The sequence below is a fragment of the Castor canadensis genome, chromosome 9, assembly GCF_047511655.1.
Source record: "Castor canadensis chromosome 9, mCasCan1.hap1v2, whole genome shotgun sequence".
Classification (NCBI taxonomy): Eukaryota; Metazoa; Chordata; class Mammalia; order Rodentia; family Castoridae; genus Castor; species Castor canadensis.
The window spans coordinates 11151425-11177756 of record NC_133394.1 but is presented as its reverse complement, the minus strand read 5'-3'; the positions used below and the strand labels follow the sequence as shown (position 1 = coordinate 11177756).

At 37.5% G+C, this 26332-nt stretch overlaps 1 protein-coding gene across 3 annotated transcripts in view; it reads right to left on the bottom strand.

The window, feature by feature from the left end:
* Il15 (interleukin 15) overlaps positions 1-26332 on the bottom strand; it is a 66701-nt gene that overhangs the window by 26275 nt on the left and 14094 nt on the right. For 2 of the 3 annotated variants that reach the window (XM_020186893.2, XM_020186894.2), the window contains one exon: positions 12375-12496. The exons of the other annotated variant lie outside the window; for it this stretch is intronic. The gene's annotated coding sequence lies outside the window, so the exon portion shown is untranslated. The remainder of the gene's footprint in view (positions 1-12374; positions 12497-26332) is intronic. 3 annotated transcript variants of the gene reach the window in all.

Sequence of the window (26332 nt, the reverse complement as noted above, 5' to 3'; positions counted from 1 at the left end):
TGGAGTGTTTCATTCTATCATGTTTCATAAGGCTCTCATAAACCAGGCATTATTTTTGTCTCTGTGATACCCAGTAAGTCAAATATAATTTTATATTATTTCCCATAGGATTATAAAATTAGGAATTTTCTGAACATTTTGTAAAATTCAAAACAACATTTAAAAATTTTTGTATGATTTTTTTTGAATCAACTTTTATATCTAGTCAATAGAAGTCCTTAGGAGGACCACATATATACATGGCAAGTTTTAATTTCCCATGTGGTAAAATGTAATTTATTTTTCTATTTATGGTGGCTAACAGTTGTATATTTTTGTATATGTTCTGTAACTTTACAGTGCTCACAAGAACTTGGATATGGCTTTAAAAATCTATTTCTGGATAAAAATCCTTTCAATTTAAATATTTATATAATTTAACAGTATTCTACTTTACTTTAATAATGCTGATATATCCAAAACAACAACAAAAAAACGCATTCCAACTCTCTTTCTCCTACTATCACTCCTACTATTGCAGATCACTTCTGTGGTCCCAAAATGTATGGAGATTTTTCCCCATCAGTAAGCAAGCAAGCAAGCAATTCTGCAGCAGGACACCAGCTCCTCTGCTAATCCTCTTTTATTCTGATGCTGTCTATCAGGAGATAGCATCAGGAGGTTGCAGTCTCATTCATAAGACTAACTCCACTTCTGACACCTGTTGTAAGTGTGGAACTTTTGATCCACTGGCTACCAGTTGGGGTGCCCACCTTAAGCTCCAGTGATGTGCTAGAGAAGCTCACAGAACTCAGGGATTTACCAGTTCTTTTATACAGGGTATTTTAAAGGCTAGAAATAAACATCTAGATGAAAAGAGGCAAGGTCTGGAAGCAACCAGGGCACAGGTGCTTCTGTTGCTGTGGAGTTGAGTTTGACACCCTCCTGGCACCTTCCTTAAGCCTCCTCATGCTCAGCTTTCTGCTCCAGAAGTTCTCTGAACCCCTAATCTTCTGCATATTTTTATGGAGATTTCATTGCATATGCATGACTGAAGCACAGAGGAATGGGTAGAAATGTGACTGAACACAAAGTGTATAATCTAATTCTAACAGACTGAGTAGAGAAATGAGGCCTGTCTCTTCAAATGCTTCTCAGTCCCTCTACTTCCTATCAGGAAGCACTCCTTCCTGGCAGGGCTGAGGCAGGTTCCCTCTAAAATGGAGGGGGAGGGGTCTAGCAATTTACTATCTGACAAGATAGGTCAGAGAATTTCTTTATGGTCAACTTCAAGACAGAGGAAGCTGAGAATATTTTTAGTCTCTATGGCCTGTATTGAGGAAGAGGAGTTCTAATTTCTATGACCTACCTTTGGGAGAAACAAGACCAAGTACAGGGCAGGAGAAGGCCAGAGGGAGGCTTCACTTGCTGAGGTTTGCTCTTAAAGCCTAAAGCATTCCAACAATGTAATCGAAGACCCAAACAATAGACATGCTTATTGTTCTAGTCACTTAAAAAATGACAAGGGCTATTGGAGTTATAAACTTGAGATCATTAGAGAAAAAAAGAAAGATATGTGTGTGTGTGTGTGTGTGTGTGTGTGTATGTATCCTGATATCACAAATGCTCATTCATGATTTTTAATAATGATCTATATGAACAAGATTAATCCACATCTCTAGGTCTAACATTTCAGTCAAGATTTTGTCGTTTTATAATAATCTATAGCAGGAGATGGCAAACTCTGGCATCCTGGGCCAAATCAGGTTGCAGCTTGTCTTTGAGGTACATTTTTACTATATATATATATATATATATATATATATATATATATATATATTTAAAGACTAGCAGTCCAGATGTGGTGGCTCACATCTGTAATCTCAGCTACTCAGGAGGCAGAGGAGATTGGGAAGACTGCAGTACAAGGACAGTGGGCAAAAAGTTTTCAGGACCCCAATCTTCACCATAAGCTGAGCACAGGAGTACATGCCCATGGTCTCAGCTATCCAGAAGTCACAGGTGGAAGAACTGCAGTCCAGGCTGGCCCATGCAATAGAATGAAAAATAACTAAAGAAAACGGGGTTGGGGGTATAGCCCAAGTGGTAACAAGGGTCAGGCCTTGAATTCAAAGCTCAATACCATCAAAGAAAAAGGAATGAAAAAGAAATTACAAGGAACATGTGACAAAGATATTATCTGGTCCACAAAGACAAAAATATTTCCTGTCTGTCCCTTTACAAAAATAATGTTTTTCAATCCTTGACTTCTGAGATATTGCTACTTGAATTATCCCATTATAATCTCAAACTTAAACTAAAATTAAAGTATTTCCTCCTGTTCTTTCAACTCTCCATTTGCGCTGGATTCAACATGGTACCGCACTATCATCACCCAGAAACAACTCCGGCCAGAGGTCCTTTCTGATCCTGATCACCTTCTGTCTTCCTTTGTCACCACTGCTGTTTGAAGCCACATAGATTAGGCTGGCATCTCCTTAAGGGTGATCCCTATAACTACATCTCAGTCTCATGCTTTGATTATACTGTGTTTCCTTCCAATGGGCTAATTTAAATCAACATGATTTTTGTCATATAATAACTCAAATTCTATCAAGTCTTTCTATAGCTTATTACTGTATGCTGCACTTCAGCAGATGGCCTTACCATATTCTCTTTACATTGTGTATGGTCAACTGTAGAAAAGAGAGAATTTTTTTCTATCAATCATAGCAGCCTTAAAAGAATAGTAGATAACAAATATCAGTGCCGTCTCCTTATCTATTACTATTCTCAGCTATTTCTGTGCTGCAACAACTTTGTGAAGAAGGTACTGTTACTATCATCATTTTAAAGCTGGCAAATCAAGGAACAAAGACATTGCATAACTTGCACAAAGTTACACAGCTAGTAAGTGTCAGCACCAGAACAGGAAGCTAGGCAGCCTGGCTTGCATCCACCCATGTTTTTACCACTGAGCTATGTTCCTGCTAGAATTGAACCAATGCCTCCTCTTATTTGAAAAATCCATCCTGCCTAGGTTTCCCAAGACTCCAATCTTGAAAATGAAACTTGGTCTAGATCTAGAGAGGACAAACTTGGTCTAGATCTAGAGACAAGAAACACTATTGGTTAGCAAAAGCTAAACATGGGGTTGCCCCAAGGAGAAGAAGGATGTGACACATGTTTGTGTTAACAGCTAGGAATGCGGGAAGGCAAAGAAACAGAAGTAGAGGACATGCATGTGTTAAAGTCTCCTTCCAGAGTTGATGCCCACTGGGAATGGGACAAGCATGCATTTTCTGGAGAGCTCAGTACTGCCCAGCCCCAGAAATCCTGATGGATACCAGCATGAAGACAAGTTCCTCTCAAGAAGCAGTAACAGAGGTAAGAGAAGCATTGAGTGACCATACCCATCCCTCCTCTCTGGAAGGGATTCAGGAGATTCTGCCAAAACCCACTGGAAGCATAAAAGGTGGCAGAGGACAGTCAAAGGTTTCCATTGGGACAGCAGTGACAAGGTAGTATAAAAGAAGCTAAACTGTTCACATTGGAGATAGTTTCACAGCTCAGCCTGTGGAGGTAGAACTGAGGCTCCAGCAGCATTTTCTCTCAAAGGGCCCTCCTTCCAAAGTAAACATCTCCCAACGAGGGTGCGTGTATACTGTCAGGCATATGTGGCAATAAATATGATCTCTATTACAAAATTGATCATTTAATGCACATTAGTAAAGCTAAACAGGGTTTAATCACAATTATAAAACATGTTTTAATAAAAGACAAATGTGTATCTTGCATAATTTTCAGTGCCCAAATTGCATTTCTGGTAAAGTGAGTTTTACTAACTGTGACAGTAGACAAAGCTTAACGTTCTGTAAAAATGTTAACAATGTTAGATCAGATTTCCACAGATTAGTAAAATAACCTATGATACCGCATAAACTCACTAGTGGTAGGTGATGATGGTGCTGACATGCATATGTTACTCAGCCCTAGATTCTTCTGACAACTAAGCATTCTGTGCAACGGAACAGGAAGGAAAACATAAACACACTCACATTGTAAGAGAACCAAAAAAATACGGTGATTAAAAAATAGCGTTTGATTCAACTCCACCCTTCCTTCCTATAAATGAGCCCTCAAAAACAGAAGAGAGGCCTGTTTCTTAATCTTGTTATCTTGGAGACAGCAGTAAACATATCCCTTTTTAAAGGCGAGTGGTATATGAGCGTGAAAAACAACAGGGTGTGAAGTAAACCATAGGCACTCAAACACAAGGCGGACAGATGTCTTTACAAGAGCCACTGCTGAGACTCCAGTCACATTTCTCACTCTTGCACTGCAAGTTGTCCCAGGGAACACATGATAATAAAGTATGGCTTCTTGAGTACCTTCTGTGTGACAACTGCCAAGCAAACAAGCCACGGGATGCAGACCCCCACGTTGTTCTGAGAACCTCTGTGAGATAGATATGATTTATCTCCATTTTACAAATGGAACGGAGAGAATGGCAGCTTACTTGAGGTTGTGACACGAAACTACTAAATGGTAAAGCTGGGCTCTAATCCTACTCAGCTCAATCGTGTAAACGCCAAACCAATAGTGATCTAACATCTGACAAGTTCTGTATCTATTACTATTTTTTAAAGTAATAAGTTCTCAATAAAGAAATAGAATGAAGTTCTTAGCAACTTCAAACCTATTAGCAAATGGCTACAAATGTTCTCTTTCTATTCAGGAGTAAGAAAGTGTTATGTAGGATTTTGGGGGTATTTTGTTTTGTTGCAATGCTGGGATTAAACCTGGGGCTTTGTGTGTACTCAGTAAGGTCTTTACCACTGAGCTACAACTCAGGCCCAGGAATAAGGATAAGATACACTGGCAGCTTATTTATTAAATAAGGAAGAAAAATAAGAAATTATGGTTGTAACAATTCAAAAAGAGAAAACAAAATGACCATTACTTCTATGATTTATAATTAACAATGTCAAACAAATTACCTGAGATACCATAAGGACTAAAATGCCAGGTTCTATGAGATGTTTGGAGCAAAATAAATGATGAATAAAAATTAAATAACCAATAACTTTTATATACATCACTTCATTCCTCAGCAATATTTAGATATTGAAATATCTAATCCATAAAAACCACAAAATTATATAATATTAAGGAATGAGTGTGATAAGGAATGTATTGGTGCTATTTAATCAACACAAGTCACTTTTTAAAAAGGCCAAATAAATAATTTGAAAAACATACTGTATTTATGGAAGGAAATGGTATATTACATAAAGCTATTATTTTCCCAAATTATTTCATGAGAAACAAAATTGAAACTGAAGTTGACATACAAGAGTTGACAGAGGAAGTGAAATTGACCTTGTTTCTTAAGTTCATCTAGAAAAATCCACTGATGAAAATAATTTTAAATAGAAAAAGAATGAAGAGGAGCTAGACCTAGTAGCTGTTAAAATGTACCACAAAACAGCTTGTCAACACTCAAGTATTAATAGTAGACTCAATGAAACACTGTAACTCTGAGTCTTGAAGGGGAGCATAAGAGGAGAGTTGTTATTTAACAAAGATTCTGGAAGTAATTGATTAGCTTGGGAAGACAAAGTTTATATTCTCATCTCCCATCGAATGACAAATTATAGATTTTTTTAAAAGAAAAAATATCAACAAAAAATTTAAGTAAATATTTATCTTACTTCTGGGTTACAATACAAAGCATTATTTTTTAAAAATCATTTAACAAGGGAGGATTTGTAGATTGGGCAAAAATAAACAATTAATAATAAAAATGGTATGATGTATAGAGTTTAAAAAGTGAAATAAGTGTTAAAATTTTTCTAGTTCCTTAATATACTAGGAGATTATAAAATCTGGTGTGAAAAGTTAAAATATTTCTAAATATAAAGAGATTAAACAATGACCTAAGCCACAAAAATACAAATTGGAAACGAATACTTTAGAACCCATTATTGCCATCAAGTCATCTTACTTTACAAACTTGTAAAAAACTTACAAATTTGCATTTTATTATACATTTTATATAAAGGTAATAAATTCACATGATTGAAAAGCAAAACAGCATGAAAGTTATTCACAGAGATCATGGTCTAATTCTGACCACTCTCTACCCTCGTCTCCCTCCACCGAGTCTCCGTATTCAACCATTCCATTAGCTCCCATGCATCCTTGAGAAGCTCTTTCATAAAATGTAAGCAAATTTTAAAATGTCTATGTATAGTCCCTCACTTCTTAAATAAAATTAAGCAGCAACCAGCATTTTATGTGGTTTTTGAGTATCTCCTTGGAGGAGCTGAAATACAGTTCAGTATCTTTATCCAACATGTCCACTCGTGTTCCTTTTCCATTGCTCTGTTGCTTTGTACACTCCCCACCATTTCTAAAAACACTGAATATATTAGAGAGAAAATTCCAGGTGATTTCTCTCCCAGCTTTTCATTCTCATTTTGAAAAATTTTCCCGCATTTATCATTCTCATTCTGAATTTCCCCAGACAGTTGGGGTTTTTTCAACTAAAAGGAGCTCTTTAAAAATGAGTCATATTTATGTATTTATTTATTTGTATTTTAGGTGTTGGATTGAACAATGGTTAGAAACTTTCAGTTATGTTCTTTTGGAGTTTTTCAGTAGTTAGTTATAAAAACAAACAGTTTTACTTCTACTTGTTTGTTTGAGTTCAAATGTTTTCTTTGCTTTGTTGGCTACACTGGTGCAGCATCACCAGTAGGATTGAGAGCTGTGTGCATTATCTCATTTGTACTTTTAACAGAAATGGGAGAATTGCTTCTGGCATTTTGCCAAGCTATTTTCTTTGAAGATGTGTGCATGGTTTGTCACAGTTACAAAATGTTTAATTCCTACTTTATTGATTTGTCTTTATTGTGTTCAACATCCACAATGATGGTTGAATACTTCTGATATCCAGAATCTAGATTAAATCCATTAATATGATGAGTTATCTTAGTCGAGTTAGTAATCTTTTATTATTAAAATGAACCTCCTTGATTATATTACTCCTTCAATGAGCTTCCAGATTCTTTCTACCACCCACATACTGTAGAGTTTTGCACTGCTCTTCATAAATAAAATTGGGGGAATCATTTTCTTCTTGTGAAATGCTGATCAAGCTTAATTGTCAGTGACATATCTTTTCATTAAAATAATTTGAAGTTTGTATTCCTCTGGAAGGGTTTAAGCCACACTGGAATTATTTCTTAAAAGAATCATCAGACACAATGTAATACGTGGGGATGCATGTTGTAATATGTAGGCTAAAAACTAACGTCTGGGGAACCTTAAAAGATGTGCGTTGTAATAGACAAGGTGACAACTAAGAGCACAATAATGTTAATTAATAGATTGATAGGAAAAAGGAATAATAAAAAGTTGATTAATCCAAATAAAGGCAAGAAAGGGGAAAAAAGCTACATAAATAGCTGAGTCAAGTGGGAATAAAGGTCATGATAGATACAAATGCAACTGTATCCATAATTACATCAAATGAACAAGAGCTAAATACTCTATAAAATACCAATATTGTCAAGGTGAATTAAAAACAAACAAAACATAAAATCCAGCTACATGCTATTTACAAGATTCACCTGCAACATAAAAACAAAGAAAGGCGGAATATAAACAGAAAGAGAAAATAAGTACAATGCAATCACTAAATGAAACAAACTGTGAGAGTTGTACTGTATTAATTGCAAAGAGACAAGTCAAGAAGCCTTCTTAGAAAGATGGGGGGACGTACATTACATGCTCATATGTAAAGGTCATGATGAAACCCCTTTGTATAAGTAATATATGCAAATAAAATAAAAGAAAGATGAAGTGCATTTCATAATCATGAAAAGGCCAACCTACCAGAGGGATATCACAATCCAAAATCTATAGTCTCCTAAAATCGTAGATTTAAATTTTATGAAGTGAAATTTAAAGAGAAAGACACATTTACCATCTGTGGATGCTTTTAAAACATCTTTTTAAAAAGCTGATATAACAAACAATAAAATAAAATTTCGGCAATGATGGAGAAGATCTGAAAAAAAGACAATTTTTGATCTATCAATTTGCATGATGCACTGTACTGAAACATTCACTCTCTTTTCAAGTCTTCTTGGAATATTTGCCTAAATTAAGGATATGTTGAGCAACCAAGCAATTCATTGTAAAATTAAAAGGACTGAAATTCTGGCTGTGAGAGCAGTGCACAAAAAGATATGTAAGAAATGCTTGATTACTTGAAAATTGAGCAATATGTTTTTATATAACCCATGGATCAAGAAGAAAGTCCAATAGAAATATGAAAAGCAATAAAGGTATGACGGCATCATTAAAAACAGAAGAAGCATTTTCATAAGGAATACAATGCCAGGAAAGCAAGAACTAGTAAAATGGAAAACTGCAGAAAAAGGACAACAGGTACTGCAGGGAAGTACTGCTGAGCTGGCCATTTCCGGTTGAACAGAGCTACACAAACTATATGGTAAGGAGTCACTTCCAGGCAGAGAAAAGGAGAAGGGTGTACTGCTGACTTTCGATTGCATTAGTCACACACTACTAATCTATCCACATTTCCATGTGAAGAAAACCTAGCCAAGAAGTGCACAAAGAAGGCAGGTGTCTCACTCCGCCTGTCAGGATGCATGTGAAGTTCACAGGTACTTATAAGAGAGTGTCACTGTTCTAAGCTGGTACAAATTCTCCTTGGTTTTGTTCTAGTTCATTTCTCACTCAGCACAGTTTTTTCCTTCTTGGAATATTTATCTGCTAGTTTTCACTGACATCCGTGGTTTTCCCTCTCTAGTCTTGTTCCTTCCTCCTACCCTAGTGGGGTCTCTGCACAAAATCTGATGGCCTCAGCTGCTTGATCTGCAAATGACATATTTTGGGTTTTATGGTTTTTCACTATTTCTGAGTTTTGCTATAGAACTAGCTTGTGAGCATCACCAAACTCCTTGTTTTCTGAATGGTTTCCATGGAGAGACTTACATTGTGCATAAACTATTGCCCTCTTCCTCATGAAACCAGAAGAGATTGCTAAATGTCGGCATTCATATATGAGGAGACAATATCACTAAGACTCACAGAGAGATGATCAAAGTGTACATTTGTACATATTTTCTGGAATGTGTGGTGAGCACCTTTTACATATTTGTAACTTCAGAAATCTGTAACGGTTAATTTTGGTTGTCAGCTTAAGTGAATTGAGGAGATGGCTGGTAAATTGGTAATCTGTACTTCTAGTAGTGTCTGTGAGGGTGTTTCTGGGGAATATCAGTTTGCAGTTCAGTGAACTAAGCAGGGAAGAACTGCAATGGGCTGGAGCCCAGATGGCACCAAAAAAGTGGAAGTAGGAAGCTAGCCCTCACTCCTGTTCTCTCAGTCTGACAGATCCCTTCGCTCTTCTGCTGTTGCTGCCTGTGGACATTGGACTCAAGATTCTATAGTCTCTGAAGCAGACTTGTACCAGTGACTGTCCACGGGCCTTCAGACCTTTGGCCTAGGACAAGAGCTGCAGCACTGGTCTCTCGTTCTGAGGTTTCCAACTTCTTGGACTGAGTAGCTACAAGTCCCTAGCTCTCCAGCTGGCAGATGGCCACAGTGGGACTTTCTAGCCTCTGTGATCATGTGAGCCAATGTAATAAATCTCCCTTTATAGCTGTATAGTCTACTGGCTCTGGTTTTTTTTATGAGAACCTTTGACTAATATGCCTTCTAAGAAATTTTCCTAACAAAGCTATCAGAAATCTAGACGAAGACTTATTTAAAAATACATCCAATGGAATATCATTTTTAACACCTAGCTAAATTAGGGAAATTACTGTTGGATTATTATAAACACATTAAAATAATATTTACTTATGTAATGCCACAAGGAAATGCCACAATTTTCTGTTGAATAAGCAGATCCATAAGGACATAAGACTAATTTTCCATCTTTTTTATATCAACTATGTAGAAAAAAATAACCCTGGAAAAATAATCTAATAAATTGCCTCTAAGTAATTGCATAACTAATGATATTTTTCCTGCTTCACACTTACCTAGAATTTTCACTTTTACCATAATGAGCATATATTATTTTGATAATTAGAAAGATTATAAGAAATATAATTAATTAGCCAGACATGGTGGCACAAATCTATAATCCTGGCTACCCATGAGTTTGAGGCCAGATGGGGAAAAGTTACAAAGACCCTATCTCAAAAACAAAAGGATTAGGTGTCTAGGGGTAAGAGTACCTGCCTACCGTGAATGAAATCCTGAGTTTAATCACTAGTAACACACACATTTACACACACACACACACACTTAAAAGCTTTACCTAAATTACACGGTGACTCAGAGCCATCCAGTCCCATGGGTTACAACCCTAGCTAAAATAAAAAAGGAGGCCTTGAGTGAAGGTATGCACAAATGCGTAGTAACTTACCATATGCCCAAGCTCTGCTTTATAAACTTATTTATTCTCAGAATGTATAAAAAGTAAAGAAGATAATGATGCATTGCAGGTGAGATTTGGCTAGCTCAAATTTCATGGTAGCCAGGGTATCTTTACCATAGAGCCTTTATACTTCCCAATTTATTGTCCAAAATAAAAGCTTCTTTGGAGGGAAGTTCGTACACAAATTATGCCTTTCTAGTCCTTGTTACAGTAATAGGGAGGGTCACTAAAAAACAAATTTCACTCAATTGTCTGCATTTAGGATGCAAACTGATAGAGATAGTTGAGTTCTCTAACTCCACATAGCCTAAATGTCCAATCCTCCCCCTACATCAAACAGGAATAGATATTACTGGTCACCATGAAATAACCAGTCAAAATGCCTCTATTTTTAAGTGTTCCAATAAAGAAAGCCAAACAAACAAAAAAAAAAGTCCAGGATTCAAAGTGAATTTACAAAAAGCAAAAGAGGAAGCGAATGACACTTTTCTTATGACTACACAACATTTATTTACTAGTGAGATTCTAGGGGAGATTCCTGTTACTTTTTATTTTTCATTTTTTGGTGGTACTGGAGTTTGAACTTGCTAGGAAGGAGATTCCTGATTAAATTCCTTGCATGGTCTAAGTATGATTTCACTTAAAGAAAGTTTCCTATCATCCATAGTTCATTTCCCTCTAAATTGACCACAATTTTTGAAAAATAGCATTCATTTTCATCAATAGCTCACAGTGACAAGAAAATTCAGACTATACTGCTGTTGCTAAAAATACCCTATCTTCTAACCCCTAGTGATCAAAAGGGTTTTCTGTGTCTTCTTTGAGTTTTCAATGTAAAAATCCCAAAAACGTGTACATACAAAAGATTTCCAGTAAATTAGTTCTTGAGTTTGGGGAATTCAGAATAAAATTTCTAGGAAACAAAGGACTTTCAAGAAAGCCTATGAAGGTAAGGGGTCAGTTTTAGTTCAAGTGAATACTGCCACAGGAATGTTCTTCACACTTTTTCTTTCAATTTTAATTTCCCTAATTGAACAAGAGAGGAACTACATTCTCTTCCTTAGGATTCTTGTGAAGAATTTCAGTCTCCATAAACTTTCTTACCTTCTGCATTGTTCATCTTGAACTAGATACATGCTACAGATGTTTTTCTGAAGGAGTTACACAGACATTATAAATGAAAGTAAAAGTGAAATGTGTGTATTTACCAATATGAAGCCACTACTTGGGTTTCCATATTTTTGACTTAACTTTGTTTAGTTCTTGTGACTGACCTTAGTCTTATAATATTTACAAATACTTTTTTAAGGTTTCAATTAGTCATTAAATAATGTAATGTATATTATTCTGACTGTCTTACATTATTAGTGAAGTTATTGAGAAACTGAAGAGCAGATAGTGAGATGCAGAATTTGTTCAGCTTGTATGTCCAGGATTGGCAAAGTATGATCCATGGGTGAAATCTCAGCTACCCCCTGTTCTTATAAGTAAGGCTCTTTTGAGTCGAGCCACACCCATCTATGCCCATGGCTGCAATAGGACAGAGGTGACTAGTAGGGACAGAGAAGAAAGGTTGTGTAGACTAGAAAGCTTAGAACATAGGACTGATAAAATGCTTGTCTAGCATGTGCAAAGTTCTGGGTTTGATCCCCAAGACCATAGGAAAATAGAGAAGCCTAAAATACTTCTTATGTGACTCTTTCCAGAAAAAAAAACTGACTCTGTTATATGCAATATTCTCTGTTTAAAATGCTTTAAACTCTGTATGATGGCATTTTCTTTTACAACCAAGATTTTCTTAAAACTCTGAATGTAACTTCACCTGTTACATTCATATATTACTTATCATTAACTATATTATTACATTAATGTGTCTATATTGTTTCTGCAATTTTAACAACTTTCTTACATGACCTCCTGTAGGCTGGCTATCTGCTGACATGGGCTTCCGTGCTCTGTGAGACATCACCAGCATCGACCATGACGAGACACTGCCTCAAACAGCCAAATGACCATGCGTTGGAATGGATTCTGTAGAAGTCAAAGGTAGTGATAAAGAAATCAAAAATTAGGTACTGACTAATCCTCTGTTTCTCAGATTAACCATTAACTGTGCACATAGTCATGCTGTAAAAGACCAGAAGACTGACATGGAGAAGCTCCAAAAGCCCACACTGACTTTTGTGTGTGAAATCTTCCCTAAAATCTTCAGAGTTCTCCATAACTTAACCCACATCCATGTTAACTATAATTTATATTGCTTCATACAGGGCTCTAGTAAAATGTTCCTTATTTTTGCACAAATAGTACAAAGGAAATGTGATGTCAGATGTGTAAGTGAATTTGATGGTACTATGTCTAAGAAAGGTGATGAAGAATAGCAAACATCTCTGCTCAGAGTGAAGTGACAAAGTCTCCGTTCAGATAATTAGCAGTAATATGCAGTACTACAGATAACATTGCATTTCAAAGTGTATCTGATTTTAAGGGGTTTAATTACGCCAACAGATTACACCATTAGAAAAGCTTAATTACACATCTCTAATTTTTCAACAAGGCAGTCCAATATATACCATTTAAAATGTAAAGTAGTATGACTTTTATTTTATAAAATAAATTTAAAAACACTTCAGCCAAATTTCAGGGTGACCCATGACATAAACAATATTTATATTAACAGTAATAGTAGTATCTTCGATAATCTCGTTCTGACCACTACCAAGGTAGTAAAAGTTTAATACAATCGTAATTCCAAGTTTTTCTAGTTTGTATGTACGCCAGTATGCTGGAAATTTTCTGAGCTATTTATTTAACAATATATACTCAGCCAGATGACTTAATAACTGGTTTCAAAGTCTCAGAAAGTTACCACAACTAGAAGAGAAAACCATGGAATCAAGTAGATAATGCTCTCTGGTTGTTTTTAAAGGAGAATGAAGAAAGCCCACGTGATATAATGGGTGAGGCAATTAATTCTTCGGGGACTAGAGTATTAAAGAGGCTTTAATGGAAGAGAAATAATCGCCTCCGGAGGATGGCCTCGTCCAGCCAGGACTCACCTGGCCTTTTAAGGGCTATAATACCCTCTTAGACTCCTTACAGAGTTAGAATCAGAAGGGGCAGCCAGGAAGTCATGCAAAGTAGGCCACAACCTCTTTCTCCCATTTCTCCCATTTATGCCAGATCAGCATAGCACCCTGGACAGACCGACCCCCACTCACGGGAAAAAGAGAAACTGAATAATAAGCAATAACAACAAAAAGGACACATAGCAAAGAGGGTGGGGCACCCTGAGCACCAAAGAAGGGGGAGGGGAAATCCCTCACAAATAAGGCAGCTGGAGTAGGCAGGAGCGGTGGCACATGCCCAGCAACCAGGAGCGGGACAGCTTGTGAGAGGGGCAGAGGGAGGAAAACTCCACAGAAGAGGGGGGAAGACCCACTTCCCACGTGAACTGTAAATAAACACACTGGCCCGGGAAAGCGGGTGCAGTGTCACCTCCCCCAGTGTGCTTGGAAAGGGGAAAGCTTGTAGCAGTGGCTCACGCACAGGAGAACTCTGAGTAAACAAAGCCTGCAGGGCCAGGTGAGTGCTAAGCTCACCCCAGAGATCTGAATAAATAAAGCCTCCAGCAACAGCAGGCTGACAGCAGCGGGCAGGCAAGCCACAGCTGCAGATAGCCATTCTCAGAACTGTCCCCAGACTTTTTTTTTCTCTCCCTACCTTTGATGAGAGAACAACTGAATTACACCTGCATGCTGAAAAACTTACTGAAACTGTACTGCATTTGAACTTGGGACACTTTGTGGGGTCTTATTTGGTTTTGTGCTGTTTTGTTTTGTTTTTTTTAGTTTTTTTCCCCTTTGATGAAACAACAACAAAACTACTTCTGAGACACCATCTTGAGGATTGAAGGCTGAAGGACAAACACTAAAATTATTAAGACTGAAACTTTATTGCATTTGGGGAGAGGTTTTTTTTTTTTGGTGTCTTTTCTTTTTTTGGTGCTAGGATCAAACCCAGGGCCTCACGCATGCTAGGCAAGCGCTGTACCACCGAGCTACATCCCAGCCCACTTTATTGCATTTGAACTTGGAGATTTTTTTTCATATATTTTTTTTCTCATTTATTTATTTTTTATTTTTATCTTTATTTTTTTATTTTTTATTTTCAATCCTCTGTCTCTCTAATGCCTGTTCAGCTTACTGTTGATTAGTACGCTATCTCTCCCTGTTTGAAACTTTTTTGTTCTTTGTTTTGGTTTTTTACTTGTTTATTTGTTTTTTTCTTTTTTCTTTAACTTCTTTGCTTTCCATCTCCTCTCACCCTTGCATTCTAAATATCACCATTATTATTATTACAAGCTAGAAAATACTTAATTGCACACAGTACAGGGACAGTAACAACACCAAGGGCAATGACGGGAAGACAGAAAAAACAGGGAAACCAGTTTCCCCACAGCAAAAAATTAGTACAGGAACCAGAGGGGAATGAAGAAAACAGATACTCAGATCCAGACTCCAACAAAATGAAGATAAACTATGCCAAAGGACCCAATGAAGCCCACAAGAATAATTTAAAAGAAGACATACTACAGGTACTCAATGAGAATTTTATAGAGATGATACTGGATAGGGTCAACCAAAATGTACAGGAGACATTCAAGAAATTCCAAGACAACAAAAATAGACAATTTGAAAAAGCACAAGAAAAATAAAAGAAACCACAGAAGCACTGTATAAACACCAAAGTGAAACAAAGAACACTATCAATAAAGAGATAAATGAACTCAGAACAAAAGAAGACAACAATAAAGAGGAAATGACCCAGGATATGGAAAACCTCAGAGAAAAGAATGAAACAGAATTGCAAAACAAAATGGAAGGCCAATCCAGTAGAATAGAACAAACAGAAGACAGAATCTCAGAACTCAAAGATGAAATGGTAATTAAAGGAAAAACCAAAGAACTATTAGTTAAACAACTCAAGATCTGTGAAAAGAAAATGCAAGAACTTATTGACTCCATCAAAAGACCAAACCTGAGAATCATGGGCTTTGAAGAAGGAGAAGAGGTGCAAGAAAAGGGAATGCGCAATATATTCAACAAAATAATAACAGAAAATTTCCCAAATCTAGAGAAAGATATTCCCCTACAGATGCAAGAGGCCTCCAGAACACCAAACAGACCAGATCAAAATAGAACTACCCCACGGCATATCATCATTAAAACAACAAGTTCAGAAACTAGGGAAAGAATATTGAAGGCTGTAAGAGAGAAAAAACAAATAACATACAAAGGTAAACCCATTAAAATCACAGCAGACTTCTCAACAGAAACATTAAAAGCAAGAAGAGCGTGGGGTCAGATCTTCCGGGCACTGAATGAAAATAACTTCAACCCCAAGATACTCTACCCAGCAAAACTATCATTCAAAATAGATGGAGCAATAAAAGTCTTCCATGATAAGCAGAAACTAAAACAATATGTGACCACAAAGCCACCACTACAAAAGATTCTTCAAGGGATTCTGCACACAGAAAGTGTCACCCAACATAACCATGAAAGGACAGGCAGCACCAAACCACAGGAAAAGAAAAAGCAAGACAGTAGAGAGTAATCTCAACTTAGGTACACACAATCAAACCTTCAAACAACTAAGACAACTAAATGACAGGAATCACCACATTCCTATCAATACTAACACTTAATGTTAATGGACTTAATTCACCCATCAAAAGGCACTGTTTGATGAAATGGATTAAAAAGGAAGATCCAACAATTTGTTGCTTACAGGAGAACCATCTGACTAACAGAAATAAGCATAGGTTTAGGATAAAAGCCTGGAAGAAGATTTACCAAGCCAATGACCTCTGAAAACAGGCAGGAGTAGAAATATTTATCTCTGACAAAGTAGACTTCAAACCTACATTGATCAAACAAGATAAAGAAGGACATTCCATGCTAATAAAAGGGGAAATAGAGCAAAAGGAAATAATAATTATCAACCTATATGCACCCAATGTCAAAGCACCCAATTTCATCAAACATACCCTGAAAAACCTAAAAGCATATATTAATGCCAACACAGTGGTTGTGGGAGACTTTAACACCCCATTATCATCAATAGATAGGTCATCCAAACAAAAAATCAATAAACAAATCCAAGATCTAAAATATACAATAGATCAAATGGACCTACTTGATGTCTACAGAACATTTCATCCAACTTCTATACAATATACATTCTTCTCAGCAGCCCATGGAATCTTCTCCAAAATAGATCGTATCCTAGTGCACAAAGCAAGCCTCAGCAAATACAAGAAAATAGAAATTATACCATGCATACTATCTGATCACAATGCAATAAAACTAGAATTCAACAACAAAAGTAAAGACAAAAAACATGCACACAGCTGGAAACTGAATAACTCATTACATAATGAACAATGGGTCATTGATGAAATAAAAAAGGAAATTAAAAAGTTCCTGGAAGTCAATGAAAATGAAAACACAACCTACCAGAACCTATTGGACACAGCAAAGGCAGTCCTGAGAGGAAAGTTTATAGCCATGAGTGCATATATTAAAAAGACTGAAAGATCCCAAATCAATGACCTAATGATACATCTCAAACTCTTAGAAAAACAAGAACAAGCAAATCCCAAAACAAATAGAAGGAGAGAAATAATAAAAATAAGAGCTGAAATCAATGAAATAGAAACAAAAAAAACCATACAAAGCATTAATGAAACAAAAAGTTGGTTCTCTGAAAAAATAAACAAGATCAACAGACCCCTGGCAAACCTGACTAAAATGAGGAGAGAAAAAACCCAAATTAGTAGAATCAGGAATGCAAAAGGGGAGATAACAACAAACACCATGGAAGTCCAGGAAATCATCAGAGACTACTTTGAGAACCTATATTCAAGTACATTTGAAAATCTTAAAGAAATGGACAGATTTCTAGATACATATGATCACCCAAAACTGAACCAAGAGGATATTAATCACCTGAATAGATCTATAACACAAAATGAAATTGAAGCAGCAATCAAGAGTCTCCCCAAAAAGAAAAGTCCAGGACCTGATGGATTCTCTGCTGAATTCTATCAGACCTTTAAAGAACAACTGATACCAACCCTCCTTAAACTGTTCCATGAAACAGAAAGGGAAGGAAAACTGCCTAACACATTTTGTGAAGCCAGTATTACACTTATCCCAAAACCAGACAAAGACACCTCCAAAAAGGAGAACTATAGGCCAATCTCCTTAATGAACATTGATGCAAAAATCCTCAATAAAATAATGGCAAACCGAATTCAACAACACTTCAAAAAGATTATTCACCACAACCAAGTAGCCTTCATCCCAAGAATGCAGGGGTGCCCCACTACTGACAAATGGATTAAGAAAATGTGGTATTTATACACAATGGAATTTTATGCAGCCATGAAGAAGAACAAAATGTTATTATTTGCTGGTAAATGGATGGAATTGGAGAACATCATTCTGAGTGAGGTTAGCCTGGCCCAAAAGATCAAAAATCGTATGTTCTCCCTCATATGTTGACATTAGATCAAGGGCAAACACAACAAGGGGATTGGACTTTGAGCACATGATAAAAGCGAGAGCACACAAGGGAGGGGTGAGGATAGGTAAGACACCTAAAAAATTAGCTAGCATTTGTTGCCCTCAATGCAGAGAAAGTAAAGCAGATACCTTAAAAGCAACTGAGGCCAATAGGAGAAGGGGACCAGGAACTAGAGAAAAGGTGAGATCAAAAAGAATTAACCTAGAAGGTAACACACGCACACAGGAAATTAATGTGAGTCAACTCCATTTGGCTATCCTTATCTCAACCAGCAAAACCCCTTGTTCCTTCCTATTATTGCTTATACTCTCTCTACAACAAAATTAGAGATAAGGGCAGAATAGTTTCTGCTGGGTAGTGAGGGGGTGGGGGGGTTAGAAGGGGGTGGGGGGTAAGGGATGGGGTGGGGAAAGGGGGGAGAAATGACCAAACATTGTATGCACATATGAATAAAAAAAAATAAAATAAAATAAAATAAATACACAGATAAAAAGCAATGAAGGACAGGAAGGTAAAACATGTCCTGTTCCAGAGTAGGTACAAGTGGGACAGAGAGGGTGAATGAAGAGACTGACGAAGGGTAAATGCGGTCAATGTACTTTTTATACTTGTGTGAAAATATAACAATAAAGCCTGTTGAAATAGTTTTAAGAAGGGGGATGAGGGAGAATGATGGAGCACATGAATTTAATCTCAGTAGATTATAACCATATATGGAAGTTTCACAATGGAACCCCTGTTCCACTAATACACACTGACAAAATGGCTTTTAAAATAATCTCTAGATGTCTCCCAATACCTAATACAGTGTAAACACTGTGTAAACAGTTGTACTACATTGTTCAGGAAACATGACAAGTACACAATCATAGTAGGCCTAGCCACACAGGAAGTTCACAGTAAGTTGAATCCACAAATGTGGAGCCCACTGAATGCAGAGAGCAGACAGAAAATGAGTGGCGTTGCTACAGGATCTGCTTGAGACTTTCTCAAAGGGGTAAAACTCCAAATAAGACCAGAGTTCCAAAGTACTTCATAGCTAGCAGACATAGGTTTTAGATACCATTTATCATGGGTTAAAGGGAAGAATTAATGATTGTTCAGAAAGGTTAACAAATTTTATGTCTATTTAAAGCAAATTCACATTTTATTGTTCTCTCCCACTCTGACAATATCATTCCTAGTCTATTGCCTTTCAAATTCCCTCTTAATTTTCTCTTATTTAATCCATTGCTATTGTACACTCAAAAGATTAACAAGAATCTTTATGGAGGTTTGTGCTGAAGGAAAAGATTAATGGCTTTGAGAAAGATCTGGTTCAATATGAAAGTTGATCTTAGACACAGAGATGTCAGTCTTCTGTTTTCTTTTTCCCGTGATTTCTCCTCTGCTCATGTTTGTGTAATGGCCAATCCCTTAATTTTGATTTCCCACTTCATTAAATCAAAAGAACCTTTTATTTTTCTTTCAGGTTTTTCTTGGATATTTTTTTCCATGCTTTTCTATGAACTTCATCTACTCTAGTAAGCCCATTCCTTAGGTCCTTTCCCCTCCTGCCAGGGAACAAGCTTCCATTATAGCTACCATGACTGGTGAATTCTGCGGGCAAGAGAACAAAATCAGCAAGTGCCTCCCAAGCTTCACAGGGGAGAGTGAGTAAGAGCTCCTCAGAGAGAGTATGAAAGCTGGGTGACTCCTCCCTTGCATTTCCCATGCCAGTCTAATTTCTCAGTTATGCCCAGCCTGGGCTAATGTTCCTATGATGGTAGCAGGATAGCTACTTCAGCAAACAGAACAAGAGGCAATCTAAATATATATATCTTTAAAAACTTTCTAACTCATCTCTTGTACCATTCTGCCCAAAAGTCTGCCCCAAGTGAAGTGGCATATGCTTAAACCACTTGAAGGATGCCCTTTCTTCCTAATGTACACCAGTGGTCAATAAAAGCCTAAGGCACACACACCACTGGCCTCTATTTGACAAAGCCTGTGCTCAGAAAAGCTTATCTCCGACCCTAGAATGTAATTCTTAAGTGCAGAAATGAACTTTCTGGTCAGCATCCATGTATCATAGCGCAAGAAACTGGGTCCCGACAAGACCCAGTGACTTTCTCCGGACAGCAAGGCCATGGAGAGACTGATAAGCATTTCCTTAAAGGGTCTGAAGATGCCACTCAGAGTTGCAATGAAAATTCTGTACTCATTGCTCCAGCTGGCAGTTGAGAGCTGAGTTCTTCTCCAAGAATCCTGTCAGTGGAAGCAGCAGGTCATGGCGCCTTTCCTGGTGTTGGAGCATCTCTGAAGGGGCAGAGCCTCAGCTGCAACTGCATCACAAATCAACTTCGCTGTCTGCCCACCTTGCTTCCATCTGTCCTCAGGTCTGTCAGGAGTTGTTCCAGAGAAGATAACCCATTAGCTTCCTGAGCGGTACTTCTCTATCCCACCATCTGCTTCCCAGAACACCCAACCTACAGGTTACTGTAAACGTCTTTGAACTTGATCACCTGCACTTGGAACTTGCAACAAATAATCAGAGTTACACAGTTATTCAGTCATAAAACCCTTTATTTTATTGAACATTTCATGAGCCTTGTGTTCTTGGTAATATGCCCTGGAAAATATGAATGTAGTCCACTCTAGGTGATTTTACAATCTAATTGTTGAAGTTACTCATATCAACATTTCCTGTAGTAGCAAAACAATACAAACAACCTAAATGTCCATTATTGGAGATTGTTTAAACATTATGAAAAATCTATACAATGAAATATTATGCATCCTTGTAAAAGAATAAGAAAATCTTTAAATATACCAAGGTATATTTTTAAGTGAAAAGAACAAGGTTCCTCAAAAGTGTGTATTTGCTTTATAAAACAGAAAGGATTAAGTATTTATGTACTAACGTTTCTTTTCTGTGGTACTGGGGGTTAAACTCAGGGCCTTGAGCTACTCTACCAATTCTTTTTAGTGATGGGTTTTTTTCGAAATAGTGTCTCATGAACTATTAGCTCTGGCTAGCTTTGAACTGCAGTCCTTCTGATCACTGCCTCCTGTGTAGCTAGGATTACAGGCGTGATGCACAAAGTATTTTTAAAGGCATACACTGGAAAATGACGGTATCTGTTGCATCCACAGGAGGTACCAAGAAAACCCTTTGTACCTTTTGAAGTTTAAGGCATGGAAATTTATACCTATTTATCTGTTCACAAATTAAGTATTAAAAACTAATAGCAAAACACTGCAAAGCAGTAAATTGCAGAGATGTAAATACTTTGTCTAATTACATCTGAAAAGACTATGAAAAAGCTATGATACCGTCTATCAAGTTCCTTAGGCTATGAACTCCTTCAACACATCAACCATAGCTTTTTCATGTGGCATGAACAAAGCCTGGCACAGTGTCTCATCCAAATATGGCAAAAATATTTCTTTTTTTCCAATTAAATTTTATTTGCTTCCAATAGAGCAACATCTAAGCAGCCTTTTTGGGAAGGTTGGGGAAAATCTAGAAAAGGCAAAAGAAGAACATGTTCTTCAAATCCTTTTTTTGGGGGGGTTAATCTTAAAAGAATCCAGAGCTGTGCTCTCAAATACAGTAGCCTTTAACCCTGTGTGTGATTAATTCAATTTAACAGTAAATTAATAAAATAAAATGAAACTAGAACACCACTTCCTCTGTTAAATGCCACAGCAGGATTAATTTTCATCACTGTAGAATGGTCTCTCCCTTAGACAGCACTGATCCAGGTGCAGTACAGAATTTGGCTTCAGACATATCCAGGTTTGAAGTCTAACCTAAGCACTTATTAGCAATAAGATTTAGAGCAAGTCAATTAGTCTCTCAGGGCCTCAGTTTTCTTCATCTGTAGAATGGGGAAAATCATTTCTAGCTCACAGGGTGATAGTGAAGTTTAAGGAGTTCATTCATGCAGATCGCCTGCCCACACAGGCAGCACTGAAAACTATTAGCTGTTTACTAACAATTATCCCCCTTGTGAACAGAACACTTCCCCATAAGCCAGTCATCCCAGCCGTCACAATCAAGCTGGGGAATCCTCCCACTGAACTGGCAAGAGAAAAGTTGGTCATTACCATCTTTTCAGTACAGTTTAGTGTTATGGAATGTCAGATTGCAATGAATAAACTCACACTAATTCCTTCTTCAGGAAATTCTTGCTATAAGAAAAATGTCAGGTGAACTAGACGTGTTTGAGACATCAATGATTGACATTCTGGAGAGAGCTGTTATCATGTCCATGACGAAGAACAAATTTTTTTATATCTTGGATTGTATCAGTCTCGTTGGGCAGACATACTCATTGATAGGATTTTAAAATTCTTACAAAGAAAAGGTCTGTCAAACTTTGCCATGACAAGGGCAAAGCCTAGTGCTGCAGAAGTGAAGGAACAGATAAGAATGGGGCAGTCAAGGTGAGGTGTTAAGAGCTGGTAATTTTGTGTGTGTGTATGTGTGTGGTGCTGGGGGTTTAACTCAGGGCCTTGCACTTGTTAGGCAACTACTCTACCATGTGAGCCTCATCCCCAGCCCTTTTTGCTTTAGTTTATTTCTCAAGTAGGGTCTCACTTTTCCCTGGGGCTTGCCTCAGGTCATGGTTCCCCTACCTATTCCTCCTGTGTATCAGGGATTATAGACATGAACCACTACCACCACTCCTGGCTGGTTTATTGAGAAGAGTCTTGCTAACTTTTTGCCTGGGCTGGCCTCAAACCACTATACTCCTAATGCCTACCTCCTATCTGGTATTACAGGTGAACATCACCATACTCATCCCTAGAGATGGTAAATTTGAGCTAAGTTTTGAAGAACATACAAACTATGATTAAAGAAGAGAAAGAACTGGAGATGAATGATAGAGGAATAATACAGAATAAAATGGCAGAGAAAGAAGGGAACACACCTTACAGCTTTAGAACTTCAAGAATAAAGAAATATTTTCCTTTCATTCCCTAGACCAAGTCATACCTTCTTTGCTTGTAACTTTCAGCAACAAAAAAACTAGCTGAGGTTTGAATTTAGCAGTAGCTAGTTTGGACTTACTATTTCTTCTACATAGTATCTTCATGTAATAGAAAGAGTTATACATACATATCATAATTTTATTTGATTGCGTGGCTTTTGCCATTACAAGCACTCACAGTTAAATGAGCCCCTCCCCCTAAATTTAAAAATCACAAGAGGTTCCTAGGTATGCATTTAAAAGGAATGTTCTTCTTTTGAATTCTTCTGATATTTATATTAAAAGACTCACATAAAATTATTCTTCCTCATAAAAATCAGTCAATCCTTACTAAACAATTTTCCAGTTCTGTCACTAGAAATAACTGTTTAACTATTAAAACGTACACCATGCTTATCACAGCCATAATGACGCCAGTATCTATGTGAAGATGTACCTGATTTGATGCAGCAGGAAATGCCATGTGGCAATCTGTAATGACACACATCTATTACCTACTGTTAATAACCTATCAGTGGGAACGACAGCTTAATGATATATCACATGCTGCTGGCAAATAACTGGATTCAAACATTTCTACTGCTCCTCACTAATCCCTGACAGAAATAAAGAAGAGCGATTACCACAGTCCTCAGGAATAACACGGTTCAGCAACACCACGGAAGGCAGAGCTGCTCTTCTGTTAAGCACAGACGCACTTTACACCATCTAATCCCTCTGCAGCTCTCCTGGCTCTCATCAATTTTGCTAATGCTGGCTGCTCTTCCTCTAACCCTTAATTACTCCTGCTGATGAGACCTCTGGCATCTCCCAATCCAGACACTTGGCTTTTTATGAAAGGTACAAAGCGGTTTACACTGAGCATCAGATCTCTGAAGCCACAGAGTGGCAACACATCTGCTGTAATAGTCCCACAAGGCTTGTTTCTAAAGCGTAACCTGCTGGGCTTCTTCCTGATGAGTAAACTAAACTTCTCAATTGACACAGCAAGCAGTGGTAGTTCCGAAACGGCTATGCACCATTCTGTCTCTGTTCATAAGGCTGGTGGTTGGCAGTGTTTGAACTGCTGAGTTCTAGTGATCGGTGGGGTTGCTGGTCTTTAGCTCCCTGGACTGGACAGTAGAACACATCCACCCTTTCACACACTACTGTTTTCTCCTCCACCAGGGCTGGTGCAGTTACCTGGAAGAGAGCGAACTAATACAGCATCTTTCCCCATCACAGAAGACTTAGTTTTGGTACTTTATTTCCTCCTTCATTGGCCTTCTTAAATATTTTTGTTTAAGTAGCAGTTATCAAACTATTACTATAAAAATGCCATTCTTATCTTTTTTTCTAATTTTTCTTTTTTTTTTTTGGTGGAACTGGCATTTGAACTCAAGGCTTCATGTTTGTTAGGCAAGTACTCCACCACTTCAGCCATGTTCCCAACCTCTTTTGTTTTAGTTATTTTTCAGATAGGGTCTTGGACTTTTTATCTTGGGCCAGCCTTGATCCACAATTCACCTATGCTTCCCTCCTGAGTAGCTCGGATTCGAGGCACAGGCCACCATGCCTGACTTGTTTTCTGAAATAGTCTTGCTAACTTTTTTGAACTAGAGTTGAACTGTGGTCTCCCTATCTATGTCTCCCAGGCATCTGGGATTACAATCATGTACCAACATGCTTGGTCCTTGTAAGTTTTGCTTCTCATTTTTCTCTGCTTTACATTACTTCTCTCATGCCCCTCAATTAGTGCAAAGAAAATGGGCTTTACAGACATCATCAAACACTGCTTCACCCTCTGCAGGATCACACATTTGTGACACTGAGATTTTGATCCCATCTGCTGGGTGTTCCTCTACCCAACATGACTACATTTTTGTGGTCTAATGTGTCAGACTTCTTTTGGGGGTTACATTTTTCAGCAGGGGTAAAGGGTACTGAAGGATATAGGGGATAGAAGTGGATAACTTGCTTTTTTTTCTTGGTGGTACTAGGGTTTAAACTCAGGACCTCATACTTGATCCAATGACTCAACTTGCTTCTTGTACCAGGGAAATAGCTATATAACTAAAACAGCACTATTAAATGACCAAATTACTGAAAAGAAGATTCTTTAACAAACATGGAGCAGGTACAAGGAAAATTGAAAATTCTTTGTTATGGTTTGGATATAAAGTGTCCTCTAAAGCTTGGTCCCTGATGAAAGCAGTGTTCAGAGAAAGAGTTTTTAGGAAAGTGATTGGATCATGCCTTTATAAATGGATTAATCCATTGAAGAATCCAAAATATGCATAGACTACAGGGAGGAGGTGGAGTTTGGGAAGGATGGGCCTAGTTGGGGGAGGTGAGTTGGGGTCCATGCCCTAGGATGATATACCTTCTCCCCAACCCCTTCCTTTAAAGCACTCTCCTTCCTGGCTTCCATGAGGTACGCCACTGTGATCCACACACCCTTCTACCATGTGTTCTACCTTACCACAGACCCAGAAACAATGCAGCAGGCTAACCATGAAACTATGATCCAAAATAAATCTGTCCTTCCACAAACAAGATGTTTCTAGCTGGTATTTGTCACAGTGATAAAAAAACTGACTAACACAGGCATAGAAAATTCTTTCAATTTAGTTAGAAAATGTAGCTCTCTATGCAAATAGCATTAAATGTATGACTACCATTTGCTGGGACCTCAAACAATCATTTCAATAGGGGCCAAATCTCTCTTTAGATGTGTTGTGTAAACAACAGTGAAGGTGTTCACCATCTCCTTTACATTACTCCATAAAGGCTACCATTTTTCCATTCTATTACTAGATACTGGCTACCTTTTTTCCATTCTATTGTCATTAAAATGTCACAATTTCCAAAATTGTAGTTTATGTAACACCAAGACTAAAGACTCCTAGATAAAGTCTGAAGTCTTGCTAATCTTAACAAAACCATGGGATGGACTGCAAGCCAAGAGACTTGGGTCCTGTCTTGGTTCTATCTTTAAATAGCAATGTGACTTTAGCAAGATATCTAATGTCACTAAACTTCAACTGCCATATCTTTAAAATAAGAAGATAAGAATGGAAGTGAGTCCCACCTAGTACCTAAGTACCATACATAAAGGTCATAATTGATTATCTCAGCATACACTGAATTCATCTATAGTTTATTCATCCTCAGCAGCAAAACATTTCACAACACTGAGGATTACAATATGTTAGTGTTTGCAACTCCACAAGTATTGATTATAGAGAGAGGGCAGTTATTAGCAGGTTTTGACTTTTTGTCATTTCACATCTTAGATTTACCACACCACCACTAC